Genomic DNA, 25,397 nt, shown 5'->3' with positions numbered 1-25,397 from the left:
TTTTTTTATAGAATTAAACGATACCAGGATTAATCCCGAACATGGTATAGGTGAACATTCTCGGCTGTTTCACTGAAAGAATTTCATTTTATTTTTATACAATTTATTATATTCCAGGCTAAGCTGTATAAAGGGAAATTAATTTGTTGCACTCTGTATGTACACTTTAAATTATTATTCTTTTAGAAATATTTGAAATTACGAAATTTCTGGCATACTTAAAATTCATATTGTTAGTTGCACTATCTAACGCGAATTATAAAATTTATTTCTGGACTTATTTATAAAACAATGCTATATCTTGGTGATGATTCTTCTTTTGTTTATACCGTATGTAAACTCTTTCGCTTTGTAAACTCTCTGGAATATTGTGAGTACCGCAGAATTTAAGTTGTAGTGGGCACGCCTCTGAAGGAGTATTTATATGACCGACACTAAGAATGTAATTGGGAATATTAAATGTAAATTGTAAAAACGCTGTGATATTGTAAAATGTGACAAAGAATAAAATTCAAGAGTAATACAGGCAAATCATCAGGAACCCACAACGTTAAATCAAAACTTCAGCCGCAAGAATGTTCCCCTAGATGCAAGACCTGGAGCCAACAAGAAGGGATAATGAAGAAAAGTAAAAAGTTTTTGTTTTGTATATCTTACGCCTCATGAAGCTTTCAAAACTTGTGCAGAGACAGAGAATTTTAATAGTGATGTGAGTAAGATTACAAGCTCCAGAATGGAACGTTCTCATAACTGAATGAGGAAATCACACATTTTTTGCTCTATCGCTCTCGATAACTAAGCGACCCTACACCTACTGAAAAGTCAAAAGTATTATAGCGCCACACATGTAAAGAGACGCAGAGGGCATATACAACAGGAGACGAAAACAGTGTCCACAGGAGCAACAAGACAGCGAGAGAACCGTAGTTGCGGAAACTCACTTAGCGTTGTGCAGCACTGAAATCCTTCACCAGAGGTAACTTACTTACACGCTGCCACAAGTACAGCTGTGTGTAAATGAGTTATGTCTGGTGAAAGGCACGGCAGCTGCCGCCGACGTAACAGCGGAGTCAGGCTGGATTCTCCGATGCTGCTAGCAGGCTATGCAAATGCGCCGCCAGGGAGAGGGAATTTGTCATCTGTCGGCAGATGTTTCCTACATTCGCTTCGCTACCTATTAAAATTCGTCCCTAATGGGAAACTTGTATTACGAGTTGTCGCCAGGCAAAACATGTCGACCAGTTGTTGTACTTTCTAGTAAACAAGCACATCCTTCCAGGATGGACAGAAATATTTCAGTCAAATTTACAGACTTCTAAGCGCTAATTAACGCATTGTCTTGAAGTAAAACATGGGTGAGGACAGTGACTAGAAGAGGGACAAACTACAGCTCGGTAGTACAATGAACTTCAGTATCAAGAAACGTTGTGGCAATGAATCTTCTCTTCTTGTTGTTCTCCTTTTCCAGTTTCTTCTACGTGGCCGACATTGTAATATGCGTTGAGCCAACATTAGAGGCAGTATGTGGCCAATGTCCCTTCCTGCCGCCACCACTCGCCCCAACCCCCAAACTCACCCCCCGTGACAAAATCTGTGTATCCCATCTGTCTGCGTCTAGAGTCGTCATGTTCAAGTGTGAGAAAGTTTTATAGATGTTTGCGTGGAGTGCACATGAGGCAGGACGTGGGTCTCAGCCGGGCATTTACCTAGATGGATGTGAAAAACCGCCTAAAAGCCACATCCAAGCTACCAGTCTCACTAGCCCTCATCGTTAATTCGCGAGGCAGATTAGATCCGGTGCAGCCTCGCCTCTCCACATCGCGGAAGCGAAGCGTTAACGCACTCGGCTATCAGGGCGGGTGAAATGTTGTGACAGTTAATGCATACGAGCAAATGGTTGTAAAAATTAATCAGTGGTGGCACAGATAGCTAACGTTCAGTACCAACACAATGAAAACAGGATACGGTTATTATGGAACTGTGATGAACGACAAGAACCACGATACTATCGTAGCGGCGAGAAGTATACCTTTGGTGACTCGTAGACATGATCCGCATACTTCAGCCGTCGTCACACGGGTCGAGGCAGCTAACGTCGACTTGCATGCAGACGGGATATCCCACGTCACGAAAGACAGCGCCGTCAGCACACGGCGCGAGCTGGTTAACGTGATTTAGCGCTTCCCAGCGAAACCACACAGTTTGTTAACGAAAATGGACCAGCTTAAAATTTCCACTTTAACTCTATTAAAATGCACATTTCCTCCCTCGTCCATTTGCTAGTCATGTTCTTCTGTCTGTGTTATATAGAAATATGAAATTCAGTGTCCGTTAATATGTAATAATACAAAAAGGAAAGATACATGTCCAGCCAGTAAGGACATAAGCTTATAAAAGTTCACCTAATAAAACAACCTTTTAGAAAATGCGAAGCTGAAAAAAAAGGGGACGACAACCATCTAGTCTCTGTTCCGTAACGTAGCGCCTCTGCTAAACCGGCTTACTTTCATAACTCGAAGATAACAAAATACGAAAATCTTTTAACCACCAACATGAGGTTTTCCGTCATTTTATTACGTCAATTCGTACCATTAACGACGCGTTCTCGAGACATTCAGTATGGTGTTGCTTAGAAACAGCATATATTCATTGGATGTAAGTTTAACATAAAATCCACCAAATATGAACTTCTAAAGAACACGAAAACAGTATGGGGTCACGTGACGAAATGGCTCCGCAACTTCAAATAGGTTGATGTGACGTCACAGAACACCTAGAGCGTCACGTCAGCATTAGCGTGGCCAACGAGCTGTAGGAGACCTGTAACGAACTTGTGACGTCACACTAGTAGGCTTGTCCGCCACACTTCGTGAACGCTCGGCTCCTTGCAGGGCCCACGGGAAATCAATATTTAATTGAAAAGGTTCCCAATAAAGGTCTTAATTTAGTCGTGTGCTATCGAGAACTTCAAGCATTTAAACATGCTGTCAAGAATTACTACATTCGTCTGAAATAGTTACTCGTTCCCCGCCGGAAAATGCTACTGGCACATTTAAGACCTCTAGGGTCACGTGCTGTGACGTATGCGCCACGGCCTGTCTTCCTCGTGGGCCTCGAACGCTATCTAATTCGTTCCGTATGCCGACAGTTTATATCTCCCCCCCCCCCCCCCCCCCGAGCCACCAAGACACGTGATGTGTCGTGACGTGACGAGACAGCAGCGTTCCTAGCGCATAAAATCAAAACAGTAGCGTCCATGACATTAAATGCTTAGGGGATAGCGCACCGATATGAATGGAACCGCTTTCCCGACACGCATCACCAACAATTATGCCTCATTACTTGCATTTTTGAGATTATATTGATTTTACGTTCATCCGAATTTTCTGCTGCTGATCGAATTGAGACCAATCGCGGGCCGGATGCCGCACGCGGGCAGCCGGTAGCCCATCCGTGATGCACAGTATTCCCATAGCAGTGTTTACATGTTGATCAGCGATACGCCCAATAACTCGGGAGCGATAAGAGCGCCAACATTCTCTGATTGGGTTTTCTTCTTTAGTATCGAGGATGCGTATCTGAAGTTTTACTGTTAAAATACTTGCCAGACCTGCATTGTCGAATCACAAACAAAAACATTCATGAAAAGTAGGTTCGTTTTTAACAAATTTTGGGAGAATAACACACTAATATGTTTCTAGATTTTAAAGATAGAGTCAGAAATTGGCAGAGCAAAAAATTCGAATATGTTTTCCGTCTATACTTCCGAACCGGTTAGGTAGTGGTCCGCTACTTTGTAGAAATCATGCATTTGTCGGTTTGACTATCTTCCCATGAACTTCAGTTATCTCTCTTATGATTTTCGCTACAGCTACAACTGCAACGCGAAAAGAAACCGCTGTGCTGATAAAGGACTGACAAGTAGACAGATACGTCCCTCAACGGGCGCACAGTTTCTCTGTCAGCAGACGCGAGCGCGCTCATTGCACAGTGGTGTCGACTCGTCAGACGTGACGTTGACGATGTTTGCATTTGGCGGCCAGGTGTTAGGCGCCGACGGTGAGCGACGGGGCTTCAGCCTCTACCTCGGCCGCCGCCCACTGGTTTGGCGTCTGCAGAGTCACTGACACTGGTCCCGCCCGGAATAGACGGCCCACGCACGTGCGTGCTGCCTCTTGACGCCTGCACCACGTGCCGACGGACGCACTCCTCGTCGCCGCTTCCGTGAAGGTCAGCGCTCGCGAAGGCTGTCTCATCGCTGAAAAACACACCGTGCCGAGAGTCTAAACACATGTCTGCACTTGTAATCCTCACTTACCGGACGAGACGCTTAGCCTGCCGGTCATATTCGATTGTCGACTGGTGACAAAAACCTGTGCAGATTGCAGTTGCAAGCTAAAAGACGCCACGGGGCGTTCACCTGGTCTCCATTGGTTGTCCTAAGAGGTATCGGACCGATAGCGGATCAAAATCCATATTGTCAGACAGGAATAAAAACAGACGTTCGTAAATGTAAAGGCAGAGATAAAAAATTGACACGTCCTCAGGAACGGGTCATCAACACTTAACGGGCGAAATGCAACTTGTCACGCGGAGAGAAATGTCTTCTGGGAATAACTTTCTTGTTGTGTGTGACTTTTCCATCATAAGTGCGGGCGTTGCGTATCAGCTGGAGAGGAATGACCTTCGTCGTTTCGGACCAAGAGTTGAGTTCAGAAAGACAGTGCACTGTCTCCACTACTGTTCATGATATAATAAATAACACCAAGAAAAGTTTTGGTGAAAGTAATACAGCTGTCTTTGCTGAGGACGTCATGAAGTGGTGTGAAACAGAAGAGGATGATCAGACCAGACTCAACGTGTGGAAATACCAGTTCCAGGAACACAGTCTCCACATCAGTGAGACGGCAGTCAGTAGAGATGGGCTAGGAGATCACCTGCTAGAGTGTGTTGGCAGCTTTCTGCACCTTCGACGTACCGGGTGATTTAAAAAGAAAGAACAGATTTCAGTTGTTTATTGCAGACAAAACATGACAGATGGAAACAAGTTGCGCATGTAACTGGATACAGGAACGTTCAAAGTTTTGATACAGATGCGCTGTTTTTTTTTTTTTTTTTTTTTTTTTTTGGAGCAACATGGTGACTAAACGACTAAACCACAAGAGAAATCGTTTTGAGTGTTGGAATTTGCGCGATGTCAATCCATTGTTCAAGTGCAGCTTGCGTTCCGCCATCGACTCAACTGGACGCCACGTCTGAACAAGCAGATTTTTGACTAGCATACAAAATTCTCGGAAGTTTATTGCATATCCAAAGGGAAGAGCACTGGTCGGCGACGCACGTCTGATGAAAATGTCGAGCGTATTCGAGATGCGCTCCCATGCAGCCCTCGGAAGTCCATAGAGTGAGCAGGCAAGGAACTTCAGCTTCCTCAAACAACTCTACGGCGTGTTTTGAAACGACGTCTGCATATTAAGCAAGTTGCAGTTACTGCAGCAACTGAGTCCGGAGATCGACACAATCCAACAACGCTGGATTGGAAGAGGTGAACAAAAAGATTTTGTTCATTGCGTTTGGCCTCCTATGTCATCAGACTACACACCTTGCGATTTTTTTCTATGGGGGTACACAAAAGACAGTCTTGGCCCACCTATGGCAGCTACTATTCAAGAGCTGAGAAATCGAATTGTTGAAGCTGGCGAGTCAATAAACAGGAACCTGTTGATTCGCAGGTGGAACGAGATGGACTACCGTTTCCATGTTTCTCGAGCAACGCACGGTGCTCATGTTGAGTTATAGTATAGTGTCAGTGCGAACATAAGACTTTGAACTTTCCTCTACCCAGTGACATCTGCAGTGTGTTTCTATCTTTAAGCGTCTATAATAAACAACTGAAATCTGTTCTTTCTTTTTTAATCACCCTGTATAATCTCCAATGATAATTCGATTACACAGGAGATTACCAACAGCGGCCACTTCTACAAGCAAGTGAGAATCCTTTTATGGGACGACAAGATTCCAGAAAAGCTATAATTAATTATGTTCAGCAGCTACTTCGTATCAGTATTGAGGTATGGTTTCGAAGCACGCACCCTCACAAAGAAAGTGTTATCGAGACTCCAGACAGCATAAATGAAATTCCTTAGATCGACAATCCAGAAGACCAAGATGGATACGTTAAAGAAAGAAGAGATAAGGAAGAAAGCCGGAGTCAAAACGTCCCTTTTAGGCCGAATCGCCGGCTGGAGTGGCCGTGCGGTTCTAGGCGCTACAGTCTGGAGCCGAGCGACCGCTACGGTCGCAGGTTCGAATCCTGCCTCGGGCATGGATGTGTGTGATGTTCTTAGGTTAGTTAGGTTTAATTAGTTCTAAGTTGTAGGCGACTGATGACCTCAGAAGTTAAGTCGCATAGTGCTCAGAGCCATTTGAACCATTTTTAGACCGAATCAGCACATCCCGACTGTATGAAGACCCAGAAACCATTTGACGCACATGATTAAGGATGAGCTCGCTAGCAGGAAGACAATGACTGACATTCACCGTGACTGGTTATAGCCTACATCGACAGAAGGAAGTGGAAGATCTGTATGCCGACGAAGATGATGATGATGCATCATTTAAGAAAAAGTTACAAAATAATATGATTGGCCAGATAAAGAACATGAGCTGGCCGATCTCGTGCACAGTCACACCAAGAGAGTGACTTTTGAATAATGCGAGAGGGATGGTTAGAGTGGGGGGACTCTACTTCGAGAGGGAAGACACTTGCTCGCGAGACTCAAATGTAGACGCCTCTTCTGGAGGAGCCATCATTGATGGCCTTGAGGAGACTTAGCTTCTATGCGTCACTGCAGCTGACGCGGGACAACCAGCGCCGGCTGCAACCGGAAAAGACGCCCTGTCCGTCGCCTTCACACCTCTAGCAGCCGCTAAATGACTCTCACTACAGCACTCCCATCCAAGTTTGCCTACCAGTTTTTAGCAGTCATAATTAAAATCCTGGTAACGACCTTGAGGCTTGTTTATTAGTAATAGGAATACCATTATTTTATTTCATTAGTAATAGTGATTTCTAAAGCATTTGTAGCCGCGGTCCCTAACATTTCTGTTTGTGAAAATAAATATTTGTGACAATCTTGCGGCTCGCGCTCCCAGTTTTTTTTATTTAGTGTGCAAATCCCGCACGCGCGTACAAATAAAATTAAACGATTGTTCATAAATGGCAACAACCCAAAAATTCAGTCAGTTACTTCACATTTCACCATTTCTTGTGGCCCAGCGTAAGTGGTTCCACACATATTCAATTTTCGTACAGTGAACAGAAGAAATGACGGCTTGTGGACTATTGTACGACCCCGAATACGTCTCACTTCATCGCCGTAAAGAAACTATGAAGGGACATGTGTTGCTGGTGCTGGGTATCCGTAGCTAGTTGTGTACCGCGAGTAGCGGAATGTTATCAGCGTGGCCCATTCCGTCTTGTCGCAGTTACGTATTGGACCGGTGGTGCGCCGGTAGGTTGTGAGGTGGGCCGCGGTGCCGCAATCGCGTGGGTCGCAGGTATGGGAGAGGGCGGCGGGCGTGTCCGCTGGACCGGCACTCTGCTGCCAGGGGTCGCCGACCTCCGACCCGGCCGGCGCCACACCACGTCCGGCCGCGGGAGGCTGGCGGCCGCTCGCCGGAGGTCGTCCCAGCTGCGGAGTCACCTGCGTGTCTTGACGAACAGCAGGGCGTTCTCTGACGACTTCTGTACGAGACGAGGTCAAAACTGCTGGAAGATTAAAACTGTGTGCCGGACCGCGCCTCGAACTCTGAGGTTTCTCATTTCGCTGGCGATGCTGTTACCGAATGTGCTGTATATATAAATGACCTAGTAGACAGTGTCGGAAGTTCCATGCGGCTGTTCGCGAATGATGCTGTAGTATACAGAGAAGTTGTAGCATTAGAAAATTGTAGCGAAATGCAGGAAGATCTGCAGCGAATAGGCACTTTGTGCAGGGAGTGGCAACTGAACCCTAACATAGACAAATGCAATGTATTGCGAATACATAGAAAGAAGTATCCTTTATTGTATGATTATATGATAGCAGAACAAACACTGGTAGCAGTTACTTCTGTAAAATATATGGGAGTATGCGTACGGAACGACTTGAAGTGGAATGATCATATAAAATTAATTGTTGGTAAGGCGGGTGCCAGGTTGAGATTGATTGGAAGAGTCCTTAGAAAATGTAGTCCATCAACAAAAGAGGTGGCTTACAAAACACTCGTTCAACCTATACTTGAGTATTGCTGATCAGTGTGGGATCCGTACCAGATCGGTTTGACGGAGGAGATGGAGAAGATCCAAAGAAGAGCGGCGCGTTTCGCCACAGGTTTATTTGGTAAGCGTGATAGCGTTACGGAGATGTTGAGCAAACTCAAGTGGCAGACGCTGCAAGAGAGGCGCTCTGCATCGCGGTGTAGCTTGCTGTCCAGGTTTCGAAGGGGTGCGTTTCTGGATGAGGTATCGAATATATTGCTTCCCCCTACTTATACCTCCCGAGGAGATCACGAATGTAAAATTAGAGAGATTCGAGCGCGCACGGAGGCCTTCTGGCAGTCGTTCTTCCCGCGAACCATGCGCGAGTGGAACAGGAAAGGGAGGTAATGACAGTGGCACGTGAAGCGCCCTCCGCCACACACCGTTGGGTGGCTTGCGGAGTATAAATGTAGATGTAGATTTAGATCGACCGACAGTTTGCGAGCCACGCTCGCAGCTTTTCTTTTGCCAGTATCCCACTTTTACGTTCCAAACTTCACACAAGCTCTCCTGTGTACAGTACGCGACTACCTCTCCTCGAAGAACGGATTAAGGAAGGAAGGAAAATCAGGGTAAATCACAATGTGCCGTCGACAATATTAGAGTTTCAAGTCCCGTCGCCATCGAGATGATTAGAGACGTAACACACTCTCAGAATGTTTCAAGGATAGGGAAGGAAATCGGTTCAGCCTTTTTAAAGAGAGAAAGAAAAAATCACTCCGTCGTCAGGCCACAAGTGGCCTACCGGGACCATCCGACCGCCGTGTCATCCTCGGTGGAGGATGCGGATAGGAGGGGCGTGGGGTCAGCACACCGCTCTCCCGGTCGTAAGATGGTATTCTTGACCTAAGCTACTATTCGGTCGAGTAGCTCCTCAATTGACATCACGAGGCTGAGTGCACCCCAAAAAATGGCTACAGCGCATGGCGGCCTGGATGGTCACCCATCCAAGTGCCGACCACGCCCGACAGCGCTTAACTTCGGTGATCTCACGGGAACCGGTGTAGCCACTGCCGCAAGCATTTCAAAGGAACCATCCCGGAATTTGTCTAGAGCGATTTAGGGAAATTACGGAAAATCGAAAACTTGATGGTCGGACGCCGATTTGAGCCGATGTCCTCACGAATGTAAGCCCGCCACCTCGCTCGGTGGGAAGACAGGAGGTAAGTGCTGGTGGAAGTAAAGCTGTGAGGGCGCATCATGAGTCGTGACTTAATAGCTCAGCTGGTAAGGACACTGCACGAGAAATTTGAGTTTCCCGGTTCGAATACCGATCCGGCTCACAGTAGTGAACCGCCAGGGAGTTTAAAAACAACGCACGCTCCGCTGCAAGAAGGCTGCTACAACCGTAACGATTGAATTTCACATGTTAATCTGAGATTTTCTGCTGAGTATTTTGGTATAAACAACTGTTAGTACCCACTGGTCCGTAATACGTTAATTCCTTATCTGGGCTTATATTTATCTTGGTGATCAGTGCTTTTAAAGTAAGCAACGTTTTCAAATATGATCGTTGCAGGTGCCGGTATGGGCGGGAGTGCCGAGTAGTAACTGAGCTTACCACGCACAGACAACTTAACGGGAGCGTTCTTTGGCGTTTATGTTCGTTGTATTTATTTAAAATGACTTAGTTAATTCAGAATCGAAAAATGTTTCTAATGGCTCTAAGCACTATGGGACTTAACATCTGAGGTCATCAGTCCCCTAGACTTAGAACTACTTAAACCTAACTAACCCAAGAACATCACACACATCCATGCCCGAGGCAGGACTCGAACCTGTGACCGTAGCAGCAGTGCGGATCCAGACTGAAGCGCCTAGAACCCCTCGGCCGCAACGGCCGGCAATTCAGAATCCAGCTAAGTCTGAAATACGGATGTGGTTAATAGCTTCCTGCGTGCAAAAGTGCGATAGTGGTCGAAATTATTCACCAGATTGGCGACGTTTATAGAGGAACTCTATGGGCGATGGAGCGGAAAGAAAATGGATTTGTGTATTTAAAAATGCCTTACCTGTGGCTGACTAAATGGGTAGTGGGCAGTCATCTCTCATCGCTAAAAGCTTGATGCAGAAGTTCAAAGAAAACGACGCTTTATGATTTCTTCCTTATGTGATGAGTTTCTTTAACTTTGAAGACGTGTTCTTTACAAAATTCTCCGCCATTCATCAGTGGTTGGCAAATCAAGCGGCTAGGCTCATAAGTGTGAAATTCATGAAGTTCCATAATATTGGTTAGAATTATGTTGAAAAGCAGATAAAGGTGTAGCTTCCCATGTAACAATAAAATTATGCCAGAAAATGCATTTTTTAATGTAAAAACTGCACGTACTTAAAAGCGCGCTTCACGTACAATACTGTGTGTGTGTGTGTGTGTGTGTGTGTGTGTGTGTGGTTTAGCATATGAGACTGTTTCCGGACAACAGCGCCATTTTCAGAGCTGTTGCCGCATCTGACAGTTGAAATCGCTGTGAAATGCAGGAAGATTGGAGTATATTGAGAATCCATTGCGAAGCATGGCAGCTTCTTTCAATGCAATCAAATGAAGTACAACGTGCTTAAACATCGTGAAAAGGTATTAAATTGTTTGAAAGCGCAGCTGCGTTGAGTGATGAGTCCGTAACAACAGCCAAATATTTAGCAGTTTCCTCTGAAAGATGGAACGATCACACAAATATTGTCGTTGGGGTGAACATGTGCCGGTCTCGGATTCACTGGAAGAAATATTAGGACGTTTCGCTCATCTGCGAATGAAATGCATGTTAACACTGTCGACTAGATTGAATGCGACTGCCACTTGTTTGTAGACCTCTCTTAGGTCGGACTCGAGCAAGTCATAAATGTAGTACACGCACCATTGTCACGTCTCACGCCTACGAAGAACTTCTGCTGCTAGTAGAGTCCAGTTATACAACGAACGTTGGAGACAGCGGAATCGTGTGACAGCCAACCACAGATGAAGTGCCTTGAAAGGTTCACAAAATATTTTCTTGTGAGCAACGTCTCTTTCCCAAAGTATTTAACTGTATTGTAGCTCAGCTATATTCTTTGTCTTTGCTGTCCCGCCATGTGCGGGATGTACCAGGCAACACACACATTTTCAAGCCCACTGCTGAGCAGGAGAGCATGTAAATGCAATGGTCAGTTATAGCAGCTGTATACTTAAAGAACGGTATATACGCTGGCGTATTCCAGTTATATGCTTGAAGTGACGTGCCGCCCGAAACATCTCACGCAAGTGGAACAATGAAGGGGAGTAATACGGCCAAAGTGCGTTATTTATTTGTTTAGAATAATGATAATATGAATGTTGAGCCCGTTGAAATCTATTTACTAGCGACTTTTTTCGACAAAAATTTCAAATAAATGGCTCCAGAAGATTAAAATATAAATGTGAGACTTTTTCGAGCTATAGCCAAGTTAATGACTAACATTACATCGGAAAATGAAAATCGTGCATTTTAAACATTTTATCACAAAGTTTCATTCGTGTTCTACAAACTTTGTACACTGGACATTATCATAAGCATATGATAGTCGTGCATACTGTCCGCTGGAGAACGAGCGACAGGAATGTGGCTATACACTATGACGAAGTCTAGAACATAATAGTGTGTGCCGTTCTTAAAAACATTTTCACCTATGCAATAGTGTAACTCTGACTTGATGAGGTTCATGCGAGGCAGATATATTAACTCGTCTCATCTCTTTAATGCATTGTTATTTCCAAAATACTAAGAATCAAATTGTCCATTGTGTGTACATGGTATCAGTAGCTGCTGCTGTAACAATAGTTTTTTAGTATTCTTACTGTTAAGCAACTTGAATGCGTATTTTTGCCCCTATATATGTCTCGTTCTATTCAGGTGAAATGTCATCAGTGGTAAAGTTTTATCGTCCGTTTCTTGCTTACAGTGTGTATGTGGAGTCTGCATGCACATTCAGTAGCATTTTCCTATTTTCCTATAAGAAACTGGTGGTATACTTGGAAGAAGAAAAAAAAAAAAAAAAAAAAAAAAAAAAAAAAAAAAAAAAAAAAGGAGACTATTAAGGATATCTAGTATTAAGGTAACATTTCTTGGAAGGCGAGTAACACATACTATGGCAGCCATGGGAAGGAAGTAAGAAAGAAAGAAAGAAAGAGAGAGAGAGAGAGAGAGAGAGAGAGAGAGAGAGAGAGAGAGAGAGGAGCTTGAGGGTGGGGAAGAAGGACTGTCCCGCTGTTCCGCCACCCATTCGCAGGCATTATTCTGGGCTGCCTGCTGCAGAGATGTCCACAGAGGCGTTGGATCCAAAAGACAGCCTTACACGCGACTTCCACCTGTTGCTGCAAGTAGGTGGGTTGCCAGCATATTGGCGCGGAGTAAGTAGTGTCCATCATACACATTGGACGATACTATGGGTAATGCGGAAGTGTGTCGGCAGGCACTGTCTTACTGAAAGAACCCATCTCTTATCATAGTAAAGTGACAGTAAAGGTTGAGTAATATTCGAGAAGTATCCCGCAGTGTTCAGTATTCTTCACAGAAGTACGAGATGTGTGCCACCACTGTAGGCTGTGACTTCCAAAGCCGTGATTCTTAGCTGATCCTACACGGTGCTCTAGACAAACGTTTTTGGTCTCCGCTCTCCTAGAGAGCGCCGTACTCGCGAACATTTGTTATTGTCGCCAGGGCAGAATGTGCTCACACCATCAAACATAACTTCGCGTCCTCAAGTGATGAAGACAGTGCAGTAGAACGTGCAACGTGCTGGCCTATTCTTCGGATCCCTGCAGGTCACCGATTGGATTTTGCTTAAATTCAAATAATTGTACTTACTGTGATCGTCGGCAGTGCCTCAGCGTGACTTTGTGACTTTAGTGTTAGTTACTCCACATAGCAATTTGTTTACGTGCATTCGTACGCCATGTCAGGGAAACTTTCACTGCATTCCACTCTATTTTCACGCTTCCAGGCGCTTTTCTTGTTAGCCACATTGGCTGCAAGCATGCTTTCACCGCTCGAATGGAGTGTGGGCTTGGGACAGAGAACTTCAAATTTCGAACTTTCGTCTCTTGGGAGTCATTCCGTACTGACTGTCATTCACTTTTTGGCTGTCTTCCCGTGCTGATGGAGCAGTTTGAAGATACAAATGTCGCTTTTTGCTCTAACCTGAGGTGTTAGTTTCATATCTCAAAGTCCGCACTCTGAGCAGCTCGCGTTTGGCTGGTTGTTAGTGTATCTTTGGTGCAGAGTTCATCGGATTTTTTTCTGTTGTTAATTTGAAAGTATGAGTTGAACAAATGAAGAACTCCGATGTTTTCTTCTTTCAGTCTTCCTAACGATGTCAGTCGAAGTCCACATTATTAGATTGTATTTTTGATGCTAATTTCCAGTGTTTTAGTTTTCCAAGACTAAGACTGGAATACGATACCATGTTGTTTCTCAATTAGAATAAAAGTTTATCAACCATACTTTCTGTAACTTCTCCCATGATTGGGTGATCTTTATGTTAACAAATATAATGAGGAATGCACTAGGATGTTGTTTAATTGTGATGGCGTTTTCTGTTGTGCGCAGTGGCCAAATTATTAACGGAATACACAGGTAATTTGTTTAAAAACGCCTAGTGCCACAATTTTTTCGTGTTTCATTAAATTACACGACGCATTTAGGACCCTGTTGATCCATTTTCAGGTGCAAATCGTCTAACAAATCTTTTACACTTGCTCTTGAGTGAGCTGAAACCCATTTTCCCTGTTATGAAAAAGTTGGATGTTAGATTTCGTATTTCCTGAATCGAAAAACTAACATTTAACTTTCTCATAACAGGAAAATGCATTTCATCTCACTCAGTGGCAAATGCAAATTTTGTGTTACACGACTTGCGCCTGAAGATGGACCAACAGGGCCCGAAATGGATCGTGTAATTTAATGAAAAACACAAAAATTGTGACTGAAGATGTTTTTATTTAAACTACCTTTGTATTGAATACAATCACGTTCATGGCCGCAAAATATGCAACACTCCGTTAATACAATTTTATCCATAACACGCAAAGCTGTTTATTGTGGTGACGAGTGAGTAGCGCTTGCAGGTTTTTGTTTTGGAACTCGAATGTTTAATGCAGATTACTTTCAAAATATTATGATGTAAGTTACCGTAAAACAGAACAAACAAAAATCAGAAGAGAGCAAAACAAATGTCATGACCAACTGTAAACACAGAAGTGAGTAAAATTGGACATTTAAGGTAAATTACATAAACAGGCGACCCTGACGAAGGATTTTCGGAACCATGTTCATCGTACTTTTGTAATGTTTTTATGTCAAAAATAAATCTCTGTAGTTCCAGATTGCTCAACAGATTAACTACGAGAGGTCTATTGGCCTATCCCGGTTAATTCACAGCCTGGCTACTTACTTAGTCTTAATAAGTAATACATTTGACAATTTTTTATTTTACACTCATGTATCAACGAGGGCTATTCGGAAAGTAAGGTCCGATCGGTCACGAAGTCGAAACCATAGTGAAAATCGAACATGTTTTATTTGCACCTGTTAGCTACACCTCCCAGCTACTTCTCTACGTAGTCGCCGCTCCGACTCGGACATTTGTCTTAACGTTGTATCAACTTTCCAATATCCCCGTCACAGACGGCAGAAACCTGTGCTTTCCACCACTTCTCTACGCTGGTATGTAGTTTGTTGAGCCGGCCGGAGTGGCCGAGCGGTTCTAGGCGCTACAGTCTGGAACCGCGCGACCGCTACGGTCGCAGGTTGGAATCCTGCTTCGGGCAAGGATGTGTGTGATGTCCTTAGGTGAGTTTGGTTTAAGTAGTTCTAAGTTCGAGGAAAATGATGGCCTCAGAAGTTAAGTCCCATAGTGCTCAGAGCCATTTTGTAGTTTGTTGTCTATGCCAAAATGTTGTCTTCATAGCCAGTGGTTCACGCCAGCAGAGGCGAACATCAGAGGAATCAAACACATTCCATCGAAAATGCTATAGCGGTGTCACCATTGCCCCTGCAGTTTGCCGCCGAATATTGTCGTGAAGAGGGAAATGCACGACAGCTACGTTGTGTGGGGTTGCATGCAGTCAGGCGAAACCTCGCATTGGGCACCCGAACTTGGCGTAAGACACTACTGTTGTAGGTATCTCTGTGCGCTCAGAACTGAAAAGTTCGACGTGAAGCGATCGGCAGGCATACTAGAGACACTGCCGAACACGTCAGTCCAAAGCTTTTCGGATTTTCTCTGTCATTTCCATTTCGCGACCGATTGGACGTTACCCTCCGAATAGCTCTCGTACTACGGTGGCGGAATCCGACGAGTCCCAGCTTGTACCGATGTCTCTGTAACGAACGAAAGAGGAGACTGCAACATATACAGTGTCCTCTCAACAGCGAGCGCCGGACGCGACCATCAGGTGACAGTTTTACGGCGAGGGGTCAGGTCCATTCTCAGCGCACTCAGCGTGTAACGGTGGCGGCGAGGTGGGCCTGGCCAGAAGTGCGGTCCGCCCGCGCTATCCGACGGCACAGGTGGTGGCAGTAAAGGCGGCAGCCGAGGCGTATAAAAAAGGGTGGCGAGGCTGCGGCGGAGGCTGCGGCGGAGATTTCGCGATTAGACGCAGGTGCGTGGCCGTGCGGGCCGCCGCCGCGATGAATATGCATGCGATGCTAATGTGGAGGCCGATGGAGCGGCGCGACCAGTCCACGCGTCACCTGCTGCCGCGGCGCCTTTCATCTGTCGCCTTCCTGGTCCGCTCGTGCTGTTTGTCCCCCTCCCAGCGCGCTCGACACTCTGTGTGTTTCCCGTTTCGTACTTTCCGCTGGCATGAGGCCAGTGGTATTGATCTCCAATCTTTCTAGGTCTAGAATGTTAAACAATTACAAGTGTTTCAGATGCCAGAGTAAATGCTATAAAAGTTTCAGACAAGCATTAAATCTGTTACACATATACACTCTTGTTTTGTATATGTATGTCCGAGATCTCCTTCCTAACAGCTGGATCAGTTTGAGATAAATTTGACAAAGAAATAGAAGGCATCACGACTACCAGCAGTGTGGAATATATAATTTCCTAGCTCCAACAGGATCAGAGATAAGACGAAAACGTGTCTCCAGCCCCTGGGGTACAAGCTGCCCTCACGTCACGCATGTTCTGTGGTAACAGTACTGGTGTGCCAAAGCAACCTGTTTTGCAGGACACCCTTCACAGTAGGGGCAAGAAATGATTTTACAGCCCCTGACCTGTAGGATGCCCTGCATGATAGACATGTTGTGGGAGTAGTATTGGCCTGCTTTATTGAACTGTATTGATGGGGTTACATATGTCAATGAGCATGGTTGTGGGAAGTTTCAGATGGACAGGGTAGGGGGTGGGCAGAGTGAAGGGAGGAGAAAACAGGAAGAGGGGAGGAAGGGGAAATGCACTAAGAAGTTGTAAGGTTTAGGGGGATTGTGAGCAGGTGGCAAATGAAGAGGGGCAGGCAGAGATGGAAGGAGAGAGGGGGAGGAGCATATGGTCAAGGGGAGGAAGATATGATCAGAGAAACATGGCGGAAATGGATAGAGAGAGAGGACGATATGGTCAGGGATAGGAAGATATGGTCGATGAGACATGCTGGAGGAAATGGATAAAGAGAAGGGGAAAAGGAGGAGAAGACACAAAGTGGGGAGGAGGAGATATACAGAGGTGGGAGGATGACATTGATAGAGGTATGGAGGAACAGGTGGATACAGAGAAGGGGAGGAAGAGGTGTGTTCATTGTGTGTGTTAAACCTGTACGTGGGTGAAGCCACGGGGAAATGGGAAGTGTGTATCAAGAAACTGCATAAAGTGCAAGGTAGTTTTGCAACAGCATGGAACAACGTCGTGTGACAATGTGGGACCACATCGACCCAGAATTCCGGCAAACAGGTCTTCTTCAGGAATACAAGTAACATAAGAAAAACATCTGAACACGAATTCATAGAACGTCCAGTTCCTAAACAGACGTATCTAATGGAATGTGATGAACTATCACAAGTGCGCACAAGAGAGACCGTAGATGGCCATAAGGAAGACGAAAGGCGTTTCTGTAACGGTGAGGAAGTAAGCCACTCTGGCGTTTAGGTTGGGCACGCTGTGGTGGTGCGAAAAGAGCGACTCTAGCGCGAAAAATGCCTCTGGTTCCCTTATTTACTGATTTATTCAGTTTGTAGCTTTTCTAAATTAACTGATCGGATTCTATTAAAATTAATCTGACCTCACTACCCGGTGCTCCTGTACCTAGGAAAACACATCGCTGGGTTAAGAAGGCGGACAAGAACAAAGTAATATAAATTCAGTAATTAAGTTTTCCAGCTTGATAATTAATTACAGAGTCGGTCAGTGATTAATTTGATACGATTTGTAATTTAGTCCCCTGTATTAATCCAAGATCATAAACACTGATTACCAAGTAATTAAGTACTCTTCCTTGGTAACAGACTGGACTACACAGTTATTGCGGCCTGTCCACTTGCGTTTTGGAAATCACGAAAAACTAAGGTTTGCAACGAGGGAAGACCGACCTGGTTGGCTTAACTACAAAGTATGGATCTGCAAAGCTGAAGACCTGAGTGCATGGGCCAGACAGGACACGGCCTTTATACACAACAGTAGATGTCAGGCGGCTGATTTTGACGACGACGAATGATAAAAACTGACGATTATAACAGTTATCTGCATCCATCGCATCATTTTTAACACCACTTTTGAGGATTCGTGATTTCTTCTTCAAGTGGACATTGTGTGTTTTACACAATCTGTGACGAATGTTTCTTGACTTCCGGCGTCGTCATTAAACTTCCTACCGTTTAGACAGAATGTAACACACGCGCGCGCGCACACACACACACACACACACACACACACACACACACACACACAGAGAGAGAGAGAGAGAGAGAGAGAGAGCGAGCGAGCGAGCGAGAGAGAGAGAGAGAGAGAGAGAGAGAGAGACGGGGGGAAGGGGGAGGGGGGAGATGGGAGGGAGAGGGAGAGACTGACGAGATGGTGAAAAAGGAAGGGATAACATTCCGGAAATAGTTGATCCAAGAAAACATGGAAGTACGTGTATCAGAAGAAGTAATGAACAAATCTATGCCCAAACTGAGAAACTATTTGATGCTCACAGGAAAAGCAGAATTTCGTTTTACGATAACTTGGTTCTTCGAGTGAACCCAGAAAGACTAACTAAAATGATATTTGAGCACTACGACAAAAGTCTTGAAACGTAAATCCCCCGGGTTCACGGAAGTGAAAGAGGACTTATCAGAAATTAACGCAACGGAAGCAGAAGCTGTAGCCAGGCCATCTTTTAGGAAGTTCGGGATGTTTCTGGAGGAGGTCGGGGAGTACGTCACTGTTTGGACAGATGAGTGAAGAAATACTGGAAAGTCTGAAGAAAAAATTATGAGGAAGTTACTTCAAGTAGTCCTAAAAGGCCGAAATCGAAGTAAGAAGAAAATACATTACAGCAGAGCCCGTACAACGGGATTAACGGATTAACTCTAGGAAGGGGATTTGTGAAACAAGTGTGACATTAATGCAAGGACCAGAGACGCCTGTCTCCCTATTTTCAATTCTCTTGAACGATCATCATCTATATCTAAAATTTAATAAAGCCGCACGAGGTTGATCTCTAGCAATATCTGAAATTTAATAATGCTATATGAGGTTAAATCTCCTGAAGCGAAGCAGAGGCTAACAAATTGCTGGACGGCGAGTAAGAAGCCCCTGCGTTGGCAACATCAGCGACTGAGCGCTATTATAGTGCGTTGCCTCGACCAGCTACGGGGGAGGGGGAGAAGGTGGTGGGAGGGGAGCTGGCGGCGACCTCTGCTCCCTGCTGGAGCACGCACGCGGCCGCGAGGGTCCCGCGACAATGGCGCATTGTTCGCAGGACGGCCCGGCGATCGTTCGCCTCGGCTCGGAGTCACTGGCAGACTACACGGCGAGCCGACGAGCGCCGCCATCTGCTAACAAGGCCAGTCCATAGGCTCAAGACCACCTTCACCTCCACCTCCTCCTCCTCTGTCAAGAGGGTGGGTGGGGGGAAAACACGTCAGACGTTTCCTCCCAGTCAGGAACAATTTTCGAAGTGCCGATTGAGACAAATGCATTTCTCTATTTGCGGACAGTTTGCGTATGTGTCACTCCATAATTACACTACTGGCCATTAAAAATGCTACACCACAAAGTTGACGTGCTACAGGCGCGAAATTTAACCGACAGGAAGAAGATGCTGTGATACACAAATGATTAGCTTTTCAGAGCATTCACACAAAATTGGCGCCGGTGGCGACACCTACAACGTGCTGACATGAGGAAAGCTTCCAACCGATTTCTCATACACAAACAGCAGTTGACCGGCGTTGCCTGGTGAAACGTTGTTGTAATGCCTCGTGTAAGGAGGAGAAATGCGTACCATCACGTTTCCAACTTTGATGAAGGTCGAATTGTAGCCTATCATAATTCCAGTTTATCATATCGCGACATTGCTGCTCGCGTTGGTCGAGATCCATTGACTGTTAGCAGAATATGGAATCGGTGGATTCAGGAGAGTAATACGGAACGCCGTGCTGGATCCCAACGGCCTCGTATCACTAGGAGCCGGGAAGACAGGCACCTTCTCCTCATGGCTGTACGGATCGTGCAGCCACGTCTCGATCCATGAGTCAACAGATGGGGACGTTTGCAAGACAACATCCATCTGCACTAACAGTTCGACGACGTTTGCAGCAGCATGGACTATCAGCTCATGGACCACGGCTGCGGTTACCCTTGGCGCTGCATCACAGACAGGAGCGCATGCGATGGGGTACTCAACGACGAACCTGGGTGCACAAATGACAAAACGTCATTTTTTCGAATGAATCCAGGTTCTGTTTACAGCATCATGATGGTCGCATCCGTGTTTGGCGGCATCGTGGTGAACGCACACTGGAAGCGTGTATTCGTCATCGCCGTGCTGGCGTATCACCTGGCGTGATGGTATAGGGTGTCATTGGTTACACGTCTCGGTCACCTCTTGTTCGCATTTACGGCGCTTTGAACAGTGGACGTTACATTTCAGATGTGTTACGACCCGTGGCTGTACCCTTCATTCGATCCCTGCGAAATCCTACATTTGAGCAGGATAATGCACGACCGCATGTTGCAGGTCCTGTACGGGCGTTTCTGGATACAGAAAATGTTCGACTGCTGCCCTGGCCAGCACATTCTCCAGATCTCTGACCAATTGAAAACGTCTGGTCAGTGGTGGCCGAGCAACTGGCTCGTCACAGTACGCCAGTCACTACTCTTACTGAACTGTGGTATCGTGTTGAAGCAACATGGGGAGTTGTACCTGTAAACGCCATCCAAGCTCTGTCCGACTCAATGCCCAGGCGTATCAAGGCCATTATTACGGCTAGAGGTGGTTGTTCTGGGTACTGATTTCTCAGGATCTATGCACCCAAATTGCGTGAAAATATAATCACATGTCAGTTCTAGTATAATATATTTGTCCAATGAATACCTGTTTATCATCTGCATTTCTTCTTGGTGTAGCAATTTTAATGGCCTGTGGTGTATAAGAATGAAGGCTCATATTCATTCTAAGATAATTTCAAATACCTCTGCTGTAAATCTAATGTAAGATTCATCACAAGAACGATTACGTAAATCGTTTATACTGGGTGAGTCAAGGAGAAAGGTATATGCTCTGAGAGGTGACTCTCAACAACGTCATATGAACGTTCTTAGTAGTTTCCGAGTAAAATAATGGAAACTATGGGGAACAGGACAATGCAGGTGATAGTAAATGAAACGTCGTGATCTAATAATTTGTGTAGTTACGTACATTTCCTCACAAAGGCACTCGTACGGTCCTTCACTTGAGTACGCGCATGAAAAATGCGAGCGAGGAATTCCTCCTTTGTGTGCATTCTGCGCTTGTAGACTCTGCTCTTGCGCTAAGCCAACGAACAGCAATCTAATGGTGTAAGATCTGGTGACCCCGGTGGCCAAGAAATGACCCCACGGCGACCGATCCGAAGTCCACGATACGTTTGAGAGAGATACTGTGTCACTGGTTGTATGGAATGTGTAGGAACTCCGTCGTGCTGAAAGTACATACGACGTCGTGTTGCCAAATGAATGTCATCCAAGTATTCTTGTAACACATTCTGAAGGAAATCAAGATACCGTACTCCATTAAAAAGGTTGTCTAAAACAAATAGACCGATGAGTTGGTCATCAATAATACAGCACCATACGTTCACTGAGAAATGTTGAAAATTTGTTCCCACAGTAGCGTTTCGATTTTCATCTGCCCTCATGTGAGAGTTGCGCGTGTTATTAATGCCGTTGCGGATACATGTTGACTTATTGGCGGACAGAATACGTGAAGTACAGCGATGATTGGCAATGATCCATTGACAGAATTCCTGTCCTTTGGCAAATGTTGCAGAGTCTGTCGATGACACGGATGCAGTCTGTGCTCATGTAAGGTGCGCGTCACTCGCGTTTGTGGAATACCAAGCTGTGCAGCAATTCATCTAGAGCCGGTAGTTGGGCTGCTTTCAACCATATCACTAAGATCTTGTTGGACGGGACGTTTAGATGCAACATGTACCCATGGAAGCGTTTCGCCTTCATGCAATCTGCCGCTGCTAAATACCCCGCTACATGGAACCCTGTGATTAAGAAACCGTCGATCGTATTCGAGAACAGCGACTTTGGAATTCACATTGCAAAACCCTAATACAAAGATCACGGTACCATACTCCGCATGTGTGAAGACGTGTGACAGTTTCACTACACTCATCCGTACTGTTTTGACTGTACACCTAGGAACACTGTATTACACTGATGCAACAATTGTGATACTGAGACGTGTACACTTGAGGACTCGTTGTTCCACCATGCGCAAGTGAATTGTGCGTTGAAATGATCGGGAAAGACAACACTATGTAGCTTATGTCGCTTTGGTTGTATTCGCATGCGAGTGGTGGCGAAGAAAGACATGCGACTGACGCCCGAGATGTTCAAACAATGGTTCAAATGGCTCCAACCCCTAGCGGTCGCGCGGTTCCAGACTGAAGCGCCTAGAACCAATCGGCCACGCCGGCCGGCCTTGGAATCTGTCCCTGGCGCTTAGGAAGGAGGAACACGTCTACCTTCCAGCGACAAACGATTCCCATCTCTCTTGCCGCCAATCCATAAATGATATCCATTGTGATTATCTTCACGAGTCGCAAGTATTTCAATTGCTTTATCCGAGTCTTTTACTTCATCCATTTACACTGGTACTCTAAATATTTTACGGCACCGTGAAGACATCATATCTATGCTCATTCTGAAGACGTCGTATGATCCATTGTTTGCTGCTGTTGTTTTTCTAAAACTGCTTTATGAGTAAATCCCTGCCTACCCTGCCCAGAGCCATGCCGACTGTCTGCGACTGCATTGGACAGTGATGCTTCTGTTTCACCCCTACGTCGCCGTATCAACACCGGTTCCTAACGGCAAGTCATGTTGTAACGCCGGAAATGCATATCCTCCTATTTCCATCTATTGTACTATTATTTTTTCCCCTTGTTTTGTTACCTCAAGACATGACATTTCTGTCTCTTTATATATTGTAACTGTTTTACTGTTTGTATATATATATATTTATGCACTTATGTCGATGTATAATTGGTTTGTTTCGTAAATATTATTTGTATTTTTACGCTGGGTCTTGCCTAGGGAAAACTGCTATCGAACGATTACATCGATAGGTCGTGTGAAGAATCAAAGTGTGTAGGATCTTTGGTAGTGTGAACTCTGCCGCGTGGAGCGCGGGCTGGGCAATGAGAGTGTGGCGGGAGTAGCAGTGGAGCAGGTGTGTTGTGTGAAGCTCCAGCGAGTTGCCGCGCTTTCGGGGTTTGGCAGCATGTAATTGCGCTCAACTTGCGATAATAGTTTCTGACATGGTGTCGCGGACGGGAAGCATTAGCTGGCGCACATCAAGAGCCCGTTTCGCCTGGTGACCGTGTCGAGAAGAAGGCGCGCCAACATCCAGCTTCTGCAGCAGCGACGGCCGACAATGAGTGACTGTCGCCACCTCCTCGATCGACGGCTTCAAACCTTCAATCAACCAACAAGGAAGACTAAAAGCACGTAAAGTTTCAGAACTGTATGGCAGACCTCAGCTTTTCAAATTGTTCCATTTGCCTCGCAAAATTACAGCAACTTAGCATGAACCTTTGTTGCTCATTGTCCCAATTGCATTGCCAAGCAGGGTCCCTTCCTTTTCCGAAATGAACCCGAGTGTCATTGAAATTCAAACGCCAGCATCATTCGATTTCACTGCTTTAATTTCAAAGTTCAGCTGGCTACAATATTTAGATTGCACAAGCACGAATTAAGAGTGCGAGTTTTGTTACCGAATTTTAGTTACCTGTGACTGCAGCTCAGCTTGGTACGTACTAAATTTTACTATTGTTAATTGTTCAGAATCATTTAATTCAAGTTCAAAGTTAAATCTCTTCTTTCTAAATTGCGTAGATTCAAGTAGCTTTTGAAATGATTGTTGAGGTAGTCCAAGACTAACCGTATTTTACTGAATTTCGATGTGCTTCAGAAAGAAAGCTCACTATTAACTTCAGTCACTAAATTAACTTTCGATTTTCCGGTTATTAATTCTTTTGCTAAATTAAGTCAGGGTGTAGCGAAATTTATTACTTCTGACAAACTTTCAGTTTCACACTACACGTGTCAACCTTCAGTTGCCACGCTTCTAGTGCTAATTATATGTGTAATAACCTTTCTTTTTCAGTTACTATAGTAATTGTCCTTAGGACTGGCGACCGTGATTTCCCCCAAATCTCAAATACCTAATTACCGCTACTTAATTGTTAACGTAACGGCTGCACATTTACCTTCTTTATTAACTTTACCCCTTTTCAAAATTAATTTCCACCAGTTTCATTTGCATTTTTCCTTTCATTTAGATGTAACCCTTTCCTCCCTCTTTACCGACAGGTTAACTTCGGTGACGATTGCTTTTCCAAAATTCCCATTAGGTACACGCGGTTTCATTTTTCACTGTCATTAAGGTCGGTAAGTGAGGGGGGAGGTTACACGTGGCGACCTGGTGACAGGACAATCTTCGGATTTGAGGTTGTTCTGGACACGAATTTTGCATTGTGCAAATCTCGTAACAAAGTACTGGTTACGTACAGGCCGTTACGTCAGCGAGTAATCCTAATTATATTTGAGATTTGTCATTTATATTGAAAATTATTAAAATGAGTGAAGGCAACAATTACCAAAATTTGGTAGACTTGGATACGGAACAATCGGTCGAACAGTGGGAAACGCGCACGGCGGTTCCCATTGTTCAGGGGCAGGCGGCTAGCATGAAAGACGCGACCGCCGAAACGCAACAAAGAGCAGAAATGGAATTCCAAACTTTAGAAAATGTTTCGGAATCGGAAGCGAAAATCAAATCTGTACCCCTTGATGATGAATACGGGGGAACATATATAGAGGAACCAGCTACGGAAGTAAAACCGGTAGTCTCCGGGAATTTAACTGATTTATTGAATGTTTTGATTAATGAAATCAAGAGTCAATCGGCAGAAATTATAGCTCTGTCTGCCAAGCAAGAAGCTCAGTCTGAAAAGATTGAACGAAAGCTAGACAATCAGAACAAAGCTATTAATGTTGTTAACAACAATGTTGGAGTTGTTAATACAAAAGTTGATAAAATCAAAGAAGATATTGTTGTAATTAATACCGAAATCGGTAATCTTAAACAGGAAATGATAGGCGTTCAGGCGGAAATTGCGAGCATAAATACTCGTTTTGATTCCGAAATTAGCAGAATCGAGAAAAGTGTAGGAGAAGCAGTTGCTCCGATCATCGAGAATAAGGTGACGGAACAAATTCAATTAATGAAAAAAGAGGATCAAAAGAAGGTGGAAACTTTAAAGGCTGTAGTGTCCGAAGTAGACACTAAAGTGAGGGAGCAGGCTAATATCTGCGAAGAGAAAAAGAGGGAAGTGGAAACGCTTGCGACAACCACTTGCCAAGTAATTACGAGAGTGTCGGAATTAGA

This window comes from Schistocerca americana, chromosome 2, assembly GCF_021461395.2.
Source record: "Schistocerca americana isolate TAMUIC-IGC-003095 chromosome 2, iqSchAmer2.1, whole genome shotgun sequence".
Lineage (NCBI taxonomy): Eukaryota > Metazoa > Arthropoda > Insecta > Orthoptera > Acrididae > Schistocerca > Schistocerca americana.
This window is presented reverse-complemented; position numbering follows the sequence as displayed.